The sequence below is a fragment of the Phoenix dactylifera genome, unplaced genomic scaffold (genome assembly GCF_009389715.1).
Source record: "Phoenix dactylifera cultivar Barhee BC4 unplaced genomic scaffold, palm_55x_up_171113_PBpolish2nd_filt_p 000534F, whole genome shotgun sequence".
Classification (NCBI taxonomy): Eukaryota; Viridiplantae; Streptophyta; class Magnoliopsida; order Arecales; family Arecaceae; genus Phoenix; species Phoenix dactylifera.
The window spans coordinates 73,803-86,955 of NW_024067943.1; positions in this window are offsets into that span (position 1 = coordinate 73,803).

Below are 13,153 nucleotides of genomic sequence, written 5' to 3' on the forward strand. Positions count from 1 at the left end.
CGAGCGCACGATATGGCACAGCAAGCACAAGGCTCGGCCAACACTTTATTCAATCGAGCGCAATCAAGCCAATCGGGTCAAAGGCAAGCGCACAGGTTGAGACAAAACCAGCACAATCAGTCCAAGCCCGCACGCATTCAACCATGACCAGCCAGCACATGCATGCCCAAAGGCCAAGCAAGGAAAGCCACAACCAGCCAAGCTGAAGACTTGGTCAAGGGCCAAGAGGTAACCACCATGCGCAGCAACAAACAAGGAAAGATCCCTTAAGGCAGCGCTCGACCAAAGACAGCAGGCTGAGCCACATGGCAGAAATCCCAGCACAAGCGCGGGGCCAAACAAGGAAGGAGCGCGTGCAGAATCAAAGGAGGAGTCTATGGACTCTTCTATAGAGATTTGGCGGGCAAAGGCATGGGCAGCCGAGATGCATCAGGCCCCGAGATGAGAGGAGCACAAGCTACCAAGTCATGGATTCGCGAGAAGAAGCAGCTGCTGGATCCGCTCCCCAACCAAACTGAAGGTGCGTTCTAACCAACCCAAGGGAAGCACAAGGCCAACCAAGAAGATCGCAAATCAGGCCAACCGTGGACACATGGCAGCGCACGCATGGGACGCGCGTCCTGCTCAACCGGGCAGCACATCTCGGGCGTCTATCGAATCCATCAATTTCAGCACGTGGCCGTAAGGGGGTCAGCCTCAATTTGAATTCCCATGCGGCTGAATAGGAATAGTTTTGAATTTCAAAAGCATGCCGCCAATAAGCTATTCAGCGCATGGGCATTTGGCCTATACAAAGGAGCCATTAGGGCCCTTCCAAGGCATCTATCAAATATCATATTTCTTCATTGTAAAGGGTTGTCCTTTAGGTCCCCTAGGTGAAAATTTCGGCCGCAAGGCTTGGGCTAGGGTGGGGTAAATCAACTCCCCTTAGATTGTTCTAGGCAAAGCATGATCCCTTTTCAATCTTGTTAAGAGTCCTTTTCATTTCATTGTCTATTGGAATAGAATCATCTTTCTTTTATATTCAGCCCCATACTTGATTCTTTCCCATCGCCGAGCACCTATATTGGAGTAGCATAGGCGTGGTTCCAATGGCAGCAAGAAGAGAGCGCATTACCCACATCAAAGATAGTACCCTCATCATCTTCATCCTTAGAACCTTGGCGCGGGGTTTGGGACTGCAAAGCCCTGCTGGCCAACATTGGTACTTTCATTGAGATACTTCATTAAGGAGATCGTCGGACAATCGACTGTAGTTCAAATCTACGGAAGGACGATCTCAAGTGGTAACGCTCTAACTTTTAGATCTATAGCTTCATTGCTTATTATATGAGATCTGAAAATTAGATCTGAGTTTTCTTACTTTTGTTTGCGAGATCTGATTGTAAAGGGTGTAGGGAGAGGGACAGAATCTCCGATCCCAACTGTGGGGAGATGAACCATCTCAAACCACAGCATCTGGGATGTTTCCTTACTGCTAGAGGCATGGATCACTGGTTCTTTGATGGTGGAGGAGAACAAGAGCCAAGCGGAAATAGGCTCTTCTTTCTTTGATGGCTACATACCCTAGTGTTCTTAGAGATGGCGGCTTACGTGCATGAGAGGAAGAGAAGAGAGGAATAGGGTTTTTAGGGAGAATGAAGTATCATTTGATTTCATTCTACCCATATACAAAATATATAAGTGTATATATACATGGTCAATCATGACGCAAACCCAAAAACTCCCCTAGGCTAAACCATATGAGAAAGCACTCAACCCAAGCCCATGTACACCCATGACTTGCATGCTCTCTCTCTCTATGAGCCTAAACCTAGCCCAATGATGGTTAGCCCCCTCAAGATCCAAATTACTTGAGTCTCAAGTAGGTAGAAGACCAAATCTCATATCTACCTAAAACTGAAACAGGCCTGGAGTCGACCCTTTAACAGCATGAGCCGGCCCCAGCTCTTTTAGGGGTCGACCCCCAATCTGCATGAGCCGACTCCAGCTCTTTTAGGGGGCTTCACTCGATCTGCATGAGCCAACCCCAGCTCTTTCAGGGGTCGACCCCCAATCTGCATGAGTCGGCCCCTGCACTATTTCCACTATAGTTTCTTGCATTTCTTGATTTGGATGTGCCACACTTGTGCTCACAATCTCCACCTTGGTGCTCCAAAGTCTCTGCAAGCTCCACCTGGTCCATTAACCCCATCAGCCCCACACATAAGAGAAAACTATCCCGCAGAAGAATCTTCGTAAGTGCATCCGACTGGTTCTTCTTCGTATGAACTTTAACTAGCTCCACCTCACCTTCTTCCACCAACTCTCTGATCCTGTGGTACCTCACGTCTATATGCTTTGTGCGAGCATGATAGACTGGATTCTGAACCAACTGCAAAGCACTCGACTGTCACTGTGCAACACCACTGTACCTTGCTTCACGCCCATCTCCTGAATGAATCTCTTCAACCAAAGAGCCTCTTTGGCAGCCTCTGTAATTCCTATATATTCAGCCTCTGTAGTGGACAAGGCCGTGATAGATTGAAGAGTTGATCTCCAAGAAATAGGTCCACCATACATGCAGAAAACATAAGCTGTAGTAGACCTTCTTATATCCAGATCACCTGCAAAGTTTGCATCAACAAACCCTTCTAAGGGACCTGAAAACTCACTTGAGATATTTGAGTTCCCCCCCAAGTCCATCTTGCTACCCAAAAGTTAAACCAAGCCTCCGAGTTCCTTGAAGATACCCAAAAATCCACTTTAGTGCCTTCCAGTGCTCTTTTCCAGAATTTGCCATGTACCTGCTCACCTGACTCACTGTATGTGCTATGTCAGGCCTACAACACACTATAGCATACATCATGCTGCCCCACAGGCACTGGCATATGGAACTCTCTCTATGTACTCTTTTCTCTTCATCTGTCTGAGGACATTGCAGCTTGGAAAAGAGGTCATGTGGCTTGCAAAGAGGTGTTCCAAACCGGTTTGGCTTCATTCATCCCAAACCCTCTCCAACACATTCTGAATGTATCCTCCCAATGACAATTGGAGGAATATCCTTGTTTCTATCTCTACAAATTTCATTCTATGTATCTTTCTGGATGGACCCAAGTCCTTCATCTCAAATTTCTGGAGACCAATGCAATTTTCAGCTCATTCACTGCATCGGGCACCTCCTGCTGGCAATAAGGCATATCATCCATATACAAAAGTAGATATAGTGCATCATCCTCATCCACATCCTTCAAATATACACAACTATCATGTTCACATCTGAAAAAACCAAGGCTCAAACCTTTTATACCATTGTCGGGGTGACTGCTTTCAAACCGTAGAGAGATCTTTTGAGTAGATAGACTTTTTTCTCCCAACCCCAGACTGCCTAAAACCAGTTGGTTGCTTCATGTAGATCCTCTCCTCTAGGCTCCCATGTAAGAATGCCATCTTCACATCCATCTGCTCCAATTTCATATCATATTATGCTACCAAAGACAATAACACCCGAATTGAAGCATGTCGAGAGAATACTTCTGTGTAGTCAACTCCCTCTCTTTGTGAGTACCCCTTTACAACAAGCCTTGCTTTGTATTTGACTCCACCTTACTTTGAAGGTACCTCCTTTGTGAACATCCATTTTGAACCAATGGCCCGAGCAATTCTAGGTAGATCCACTAGCTGCCATGTCCTGTTCTTTTCCAATGACTCTATCTCTTCCATCATGGCCTGCATCCATGACTCCCTTTCTGAGATTTCCATGGCTTCCTCAAAGGTCTTTGGATCTCCATTAGCAGTGATGAGAGCATAGGAGATGGTCTCATCAATGCCATATCTGACAGGCTTGTGTATGATGCGCTTCTGCCTGTATAGTGCCACTCTCCTGACAAGGTCCTTCTAACCTGAACTTTGTGGCTCTACTTGCACTTCCTCCTAGACAAATGGCCCTCCTATCTAGTCCTCCACATGTATGGGAACATGCCTACCAAATTTTATCTCAAAAGAAACACATTTGGAGGTAGAAATTTGAAGGTACATCACCTACTAGTGAATGATGTTCACTGCCATCCTGTCTAGCCTTTTTCGCATCATCTGCACTCTCTGGCTTCTTCAGAATGCTCTCCTCATCAAAAATCACATTTCTACTGATGGTACACATCTGGGAATGAGGATCTCATAGCAAGTAGCCTTTGAACCCATGTGGATATCCGATGAAGATCATTGATAAGTGCTAAATAATGCATAAATTAATATCTTATTCATAGCACTTATCATTATTTTAATTCACATATTTTGTAAATTCAACTAAAAAAATGTGTTACCTTCATCATTGCATTTTAATAAATTATTAAAGATAATTCGAGTTTTACTTATTTATTTACTGATTAAGCTTAATGTATGCAGGTCGAGTCAAGCTTAATTAGGTAAAGCCTAAACTGACACTGCATCATTTCACAATTTTACATCCTCCAGAGTCGATTCCAAGAACTCTTCTCCAAAACCCAGTGCTTCCCATTAATTCCTGACTCTTCACAAGTTCACTTAAATTTCTTTCCACTCGTTCCAACTCTTTATTTGTCTCTCAAATCTCAAAGCATACCATCTATAGTCGCACGAATACTAAAGCCTTTATCCCATCTCAATAACCAACTCCCCTATTCACACCTTGCTGAGTCCATTACACGCCTAGCCAATCCCCTGCTCCCTTCCCGCAACCGTCCGCATGCGATGCTCCACGTCACACCCGTATTCTCTTTCCTTCTCCGAACATCAGCATCATGCACGTCGCTAGCTCATCACATCTCCACGGAATGCGTCTCAACCAAATCCCAGATTTCTTCCCAACGTCTGCTATCATCCCGATTAACCCCAGCTCCTACATTCTGTTTTCTTCCCAGTGTCTACATCTCCACGGGATAAAATCCATCCCAAGCTCATCTCCTTTCAGCCGAATTCCCATTATCCCACGACCGCATTAGATCCATCCTTATCCAAGCAACCGTACGCGTCTTCCCCGCGTTCACTTCCCCTGCTTCACGTCCGCAGCATCCACATGTGATTCTCTCAACGTCTCAGAGTCTTTCCCGCAACCAATGCTCCACATCACAGCCGTAACCTCCTTCCAAGCCAAATCCAGAGCCCGTCCCAGCCTCCCTCCAGATCATGTTCGTTACCAAACTTCATCCCAACTCCTCTTCTTCATCCAAACCGAATTCCCTGTTTCTCCGTTACTCCCTCCACGTCCACGAACAAGAGCCCTTCCGCATCTAAAAGAACAAGCTCACCGATCTGGATTCGTTCCAGATTTCTACCATTCGTTGATAGCCATCAACCACCCACGAAAACAGAACCCTCTCCCCAAGCATCACGAAGGAGCTCTCTTCCAAGATCTTCCTTATCTGAATCCCCTATTCCCCATCAGGATCCGTTTGTGTTTGTTCCCAGCAACTTCATCTCTAGCATTTCCATCTCCACGGGATTGCGTCCCCAGCTCCCCTGTTCTGACTTCATACTTATTCCGTATCCCTTGTTCCGGATCAACCTCATCCAGCTTCCTCCTAGCTTCATCTCAGCCAACGGCAGCGGTCCACCGAATCTCCCAATGTCCCTCGGAATCACATCCACGTTGATCATCTTCCAATTCTTCCGCTAGATCCCACGTTTATCCCGTTCGGATTGGTTCCATCTTAACGGGATAACTCAAATCCCATCTTCCTGCGTGATCTCCATGGAACATCCCGAGTCTGCCACGTCCTGCATCTTCCCCTGTTTCGGAATAACATCCTCTCAGCCGAGATCCCAACTTCTTTCCCCTGTTTCACGTTCAAACCCTTTCGCAAATCAAGCCAAACTCCCGAGCTTCACGGCATCCAAACAAAAGCCTTCCTCCCAGCGTCCGAAATCTTCTCAGCCTCCATCCTTATCCCGCAGCCATTGATCCTGGAACAGGGAGATGGGAAGTCTATTTAAAGGAGTCGGACGTGAAGACCAAGGCATTCCTCCTTCCCCACCGGGGGGGGCAATCCCTCTTCCCCCACTGGGGGGGAGGCTTCTCCCAAATCTCCTCACAGGCCAAGTTCCCACCGGGGGAGAAGAAGAAGGCTCGGGTTCACAGGTGAATTCCCACGGAAGAAGAGGAAATAGGTTGAGAGAGAAGAGGTTTGGGTCTTTTTGGGAATGTCTTCTCAAAAGAAAGAAAAAAAAATGAAAGTGCTGAGCAGAGGAAAGCCAATCGTGATAGAAATGGGAGCCTGCTGCTGTGCTGCTGGCTGCCGTCTACCGCTCCACGGAAGGCTGATCTTCTCTCTAGGGCTGGATGTAGCCCTAGCAAAGGGCTAAGGGTTTTGTATTTTTGATTTCTATTCTTGGAGTTGTATGAACTTATTATTTTCAATGAATATCTTCTTTTATTTCATGTTTAATTTCTGTGATTTTAAATGTGAAGTTTATACAACTGTTCTTCATGATCACTAAGTAAATATAAGATAGTCCATGCTAGGGAAGATGCGATGTGCTGCCACCTGTAGATTAGGGTAGACATTTCATGCCTACTGAAGATGGATTATGCCCAAATTACTTTTGTGAATTTTTATTTAAATGCTTATTAGGCTTGTAGCCAATTTGCATGTTAATCCAAGAACGAAATAAAATATAAATAACCCTTGTTCCGATGTTAGTGGTGAATTTCTTGCCCTAGATTCTCTTAAACTGATATCCCTTTAATTGCATTTTTTTTTTATTAAATTGCTTAGTTTAATAGTCTTCACAAATTCATTCCTTTTAAATATTTTTTTTAAGAAAACAACTATACCCCAATCCCTGTGGATCGATACCCGTAATCACTATCCTACTAGATACGTGCTATTGCGTGGTCTTTAAAGTTGACTATCAATTTTTGGCGCCGTTGCCGGGGGATTGCTAGCATAGTTGTTTTTCTTTTCATTAAAAAAAAACTTTCAAAAAAAAAAAATATCTAAAATAAAATAAAAATATTTTCTATTTTTTGTTACTTTTCTTATCTCTTTTTCTCTCTTACTAATTTTTTGGTATTATTTAATCAGGAATCCGAAGAAGACATCTGGGGACGATCAAAAAGAATGAGGATGATAGTGTTATTTTGATGATTAACAAGCAATTATCTAGAGTATGTTATAAGTTAAATCAATACTTCATTTATAAGGTCCATTACTCCCAGTATATTTGTATGAATTGACATAGATATATTTCATTGTTCATTTGAATGAATCTAACATTGAGATGGCAGCAAAGAGTGGGATTAAGTCGACCCAAAGATTGATTGGGTCGACCCCGGCACATCAAGAAGTCATTTGCACACTTCTGAAAAATTGGGCACAGATGAACAGTGAGTTGGGGTCGACCCAAGGAAAGCATGAGTCGACCCCAAACACCAAGATTCTTGAAACAAAAACAGAAAAAATGGCTCTCTGGATTACTGAGAGGGTCGACCCAAACAGCGTGGTTGGTCGACCCAAACCCTGAGAGGGTCGAGCCAAAGGCAAGACAGAAAGAAGACAGAAAATGGTTCTCTGGAATTACTGAGAGGGGTCGACCCAAGAAGAAGTTGAGTCGACCCAAGTGAACTTTGAGTCGACCCAAAGAATGGTTGGGTCGACCCAAGGGAAGGAAGCCTGAATTTCAAGTTTCTGTGTTTTCTGAGAGAGTCGACTCAAGGAATTGTTTGAGTCGACCCAAGTGAAAGTTGGGTCGACCCAAGGACAGGTTGAGCTGACGCCAAGCACGGGGCAGAAGCATAACGGCTACGTTGTGCAGAAGTGCTTTTTTTGGACTCCCAACGGCTATAAACGGCTAGTTTCTTCAATCCAACGGTCAGGAAGACTATTTGGGAAGGTTGGAGAAGTATTTAAGAGGGAGTATTCATCAGAGGAAGTAAGGCTTTGAAAAATACATCAAGTGCATTCAAGGAGAGAACCCTAGCAAGGCAAGCTTCATCAAGTGCTCATTCAAGAATCAAAAGGAAAGTGGTTGGCAGATTCAAAGAGTCATCAAGAGCTCCATCCACCCGTGAAGAGTGAAGCAATCCTTGGACAAAGAAGAGAGAAGTCACATCAAGCGATAAAATATTCTCTAAACTCTTCTTGTAGCATTTATATTGTTATATTTGCTCATCATAGGAGTTAAATCTTCTTTCTTTGTTTATTAAAACTACTTGTAAAGGTTGCTTGGTTTAGCCCGCAAACCAACGAATAAGGTTGATTGGTGAACCCGGAAAACCAATGTAAAGGTTCATTGGTGAGGCCCATAAAACCAACATAGGTTGTTGGTAAGCCCGTAAAACCAACGTAGGTTGTTGGTGAACCCGTAAAACCAATTGTATAGGTTCGTTGGTGAGCCCGTAAACCAACATAGATTTTGGTGAATCCGGAAAACCAAAGTGTAAAGTTTTTGGGATTGTGAGCCCGGAAAACAATCCCAACTGTAATCCGCCGGATTATAGTGAATTCCCAAGGGGTCGCTTGGGGAGGGACGTAGGTGCTAAGGAGAGCATCGAACCACTATACTTCTTGTTGTTTTATTGTGATTTGTTTAAGTTCACTACTCATCATTTACACAAGTAAGATAGTTAAAATTAAAAGAAACCAATTCACCCCCCCCCCCCCCTCTTGGCTGTCACCTTGGGCAACAGTGTATCAGAGCAAGGTGCTCCAATAGTACTTATTGATCTCACAATCAAGAGTTAAAGATCTGACAACCAAGTGGGATGTTCTATTGAGTGAGGGGCAATCCACAAATAGACCACCTCTATTTAATGGCACAAACACACATACTGGAAAGCTAGGATGAGGATATTCATTTCAAGCTTTAGACTATGAATTATGGTACATTATTACTAGAGGCCCTCACTCACCTCTCACACTATTAATGAAAAAGACTTAGCACAATTGAATGCTAAGCTATGAACATACTATATTGTGCTATCCATAAAACTGAATTTAATAAAATCTCTGCATGCTTATCTGCTAAGGAATCTGGGATACTTTAGAAAATATTTATGATAAAATTCAGATTAGCTCACATGTGCTTCATTACACACTAAACAGTGAGCCTGCAGAAAAAGATGTTGAATCTCCCAATCCGGAAGAAAGAACAACAAATGAAGAATTCGGTGAAAAATAAGGATCCATACCCAAACACCGAAAAATTCAAAAGCTTCCTAAAGACAAAGAAGAAGAGGAAGCAAGAAGAAAGGAAGAAAGAGATAAAAAGCAAGAAAGCCTTGACCAAGGAAGAGTCAAGCAAGAAAATGAAAGTGAGGAGCAACAATAATGATACTAGCTCCAAAGAACTACAAAAGGTAACTAACTTATGCTTTATGGCACAAGAAGATAAGGTAAAATCTGAATCTGATTTCATACCTAATGAATTTCAGAAAGAATTATCTTATGATGAACTATTAAATGCTTTTCATGATTTATATGGTGAATGTAGAAAATTAGCTACGAAAAATAAAAATCTTAAAAAGCTAAATCTGGAAATGTCAGAAGAAAGAAATTCTTCCGCTGAAATGAAAGACAAATTAAATTCTGAGAATGAACGCTTAAGATTAAATTCAAGAAGAATTGATTCAGAAAAATCAGAATTTAATTAAAGAAAATCAAAACTTAAGTGAAGAAGTTAACCAATTGAAATCTTTTATTAACAAATTCACTGTAAGTTCAGAAAGATTAAAAATGATGTTTGAAAGCCAACATGCTGTTTTTGATAAATCAAGACTTGGCTGGATTCCTTTGCTCAATAATAAACCCCTAAAGAAAAAGGTTATCAATTCGCCAAGCAAACCATCAAATAAGATAACTTATTTCAAACATAAAAAGAATGGGCATAAAAACTCTACCTATGGTTCTAATACAAATAAATCAAATGATAAAGTTATTACGATTAAACAGATTTGGATTCCAAGAGGAACCATATGCACTAACCCTCAAGGACCCAAGCAAGCTTGGGTACCCAAAATGAAAATATGAGGATATAGATGTAGGTGTGCCAAGCTACCCATGGAACAAATGAAATTTTCATACAAATGGGTGCATTGACACATAATTAAAGATAAGTCTCAATTTATTCATTAAATTTAGTATAATGTTTAACATTCTACTTCGTGTATTGAAATTATCTTTTTTTTATGAAATTACGATACTCTCTGCATCAAAGTTTTTAAATGCCTCATATGTTAAATCTTATCTCAACGATTTTAGCATGAAACTTTCTAGTGCTTGCATCATGATACGAAAACAATGAATGGATATATATATATAACCTTCTTCTTCAAGTTTACAAAATCTAAATTCCCTCTCTAGTATAAATACTTGATGCTGATTTCATACCTTCATGTTAAAACTTTATTGAGCATAACACTTATGAAATCTTATTTCATTATTTGTGAAGGTATGAGTATAATTTATCATTATATCACTCATTCCTTATGTGATTATTTGAAATATATTATGATTTACTCTATAAGTCGCATGTATGCATCATATGTTTCAATCATAAATGATTAATATGTCGTGATCATAATGAGAATTCTACTAAAAAGTTTTATAACAATGGATTGTTTTTTTTTAAGTAATTCTCAAGACTATTCTAAAAAAACTAAGATTAATAATTCTGATCTTTAAAGTGTTTCATTTAGTATAATCATTGTATCCTTGATTGAATGATTAATATCCTTACATAAAATTATCTCAAATTCTACTGATTAATGTTAACACGTCATGTTTAATCTGAGCATAAAAATATTCTAAAAGTATGAATATTAATTCCTTTGAACCATCTCCCATAAGTCAAATATAAAATCTTAATTAATCTAAAAGAAAATTGCCTATCTCTCTGAAACAAGATTATTTGTATTGAAAGCCGAATCATAACCAGAATTTTGATAGAAACAACTATTTAAGATAATTTAAAACTTAACTGGTATATCTTATTGATAATTACTTAAGCAAATAGAATCTAAGCTAAATTGCTTCTGAAAATAAGAAATTGGTTTGACTTTGATAAATCTTCTTATTGCCTCACATAGGTGTCCTTGAACCATATTATTTAATAAAATTATCTCTTTAGTTCAAGTGACTTGTGCTTGCTTATATTTAGCAATCTCTTGAGTAAAGTGACTCAAATTCAATCATTGTCTTATCTTATGTCAAGTCATCTAGTTAGAAATATGTTGTATGAATTTTGTATCTTGGAGAAACCTAATGACTTGCCTTCAAGAAAGAAAAAGATTCTACTAATAATGCAGGATTTGAGCAAGAAAATGAGAGATTTCAACTTGAAGGACACCTCATAAGATACAATAAACATTCACTTGCAAACAAAAAAGAGGATTTTCTTCAGCCAAGGGTTAAAGAAATCTAGTTTGCTTGAAGAATTAAATGCACGGTAATTAATACCTCTCTCATAAATTAGTTGAGCAAAAATAACTTAAATTATTGTAGCATGTTAAACTTTAATTATTAATTTCTTGATATCATTAATTGACTTATGCTTTAGAAATTGTTTCATGGTTGCTCAAACTAAAATGTTTCTTTGCCTATATCATAACCATGAAATACACAAGTTATGCTTAAAATGCTGATTTGAATTGACTTGTGAGAAGCTATGAATCTTGCATAATGAAAATGTTGTTTGCATGATATACATTATATGATACATAAGATTATTTCTTTATTCTGCTCTTTCATGTAAATTACTTGAGAATAACAAAAAGAGAGAGAGATAAAGAAAAGAAAATGGATATTATTCAAGAGAAGTAAAATCTAGTAAAGGCAAATACTTTAATCTTAAGGAAAAGCAAAACAAGCATAATACATTCGGCACATTTGTGAGACTAGTGAAAGGGATAAAATCCGTAATAATTACACTTAAACAAGGAGAGTTTGAAGTGAACATTTTAACATTTCTATATTGCTCATCATAGGGATGGTGCCAATGGGGAGGCTAGTGGTAGTACCCGGCACTATTTGACCCAACTATTCGGTGTAGGGTATATTAGGGACGGCACAAGAGGGAGGCTAGTGGTAGTACCTCGTGCCCCTTCCAACTCCACCGGATAGGGAGCAAATAGAGTATAGAGCATAAGAAGGTAAAAATGAAAGTATATAAGAAGAATCAAGTCAAATTTTTAATCACTTGAAAACACACTTTAAGGATGAAATCAGTGCAAGATTATATTTAAATAGGAGGAGTTTATTTGAAAAGAATTGATTTTGATCATTGACATGCTTGCTCTTAATATTTTAATGCATGACTTAACACATAATATATTTTGCATATGGCATGATGTCTTGAATTATGGGTTCTCAATATTTTGTAATGCTCCAATCATCTTTAAAATCTGAAAGTGAATAAATTTGTAAAAAGGAGAAGAGAAGGATATCTCTATTTAGGCAAAATGAATTGATTTTGTTTTATCCTTCAACTTGCCTAACTTTGGTATATAATTCATACCAAAACTCAACATAAATACAAATATTCTGAATATGCTCTTATATGTTTGAAATATGTGTTTTCAATCGTAATGATTTAAGATGAGCTACAATGTGAAGATACATATCTCAAATTATAATTTTGAAAGCCTCCTTGAGAATCTTTATGAAATTCAGAATCTGATTTTGTATAAAAGCTTAAACTCAATATGAATTTCTAGATAAAACTACAGCTTAAGAAAAATAGAATAATTCTGATGCCTTGATTGCTTGCCCCGATACGCATCTGAAACATATCATTTCTTATCTTCAAAGTGTACTAATATTGGTCTGAATGATGTGTCTTTCGATGATCTTGATTGCAAACAAATATTTTTAATATATGATTTTATTTTGATATTGAAAAGATTTTTGTGCTTCATATATACATTGCTGAAAAACTTTGATTAAGAAATTGAGTTCTATAAATATATATATACTTCAATGATCATCTATATGTTTTTTTTTTCCTCTCCTACATTATTAAAGACTTCCATCAAAATATATATGTATATATATATTATTAAAAGAGTGAATGATCTTAAGTCTAGAAATATTTCAGCTCACTCAAATGATTCTTAAAAGAAAGAAAATGTAAATGCTTTTGAAAGAATTTGAGCTTCAAATGAATCATTTTCTGATTAATATTTCAGTACATTTTCTCAAAG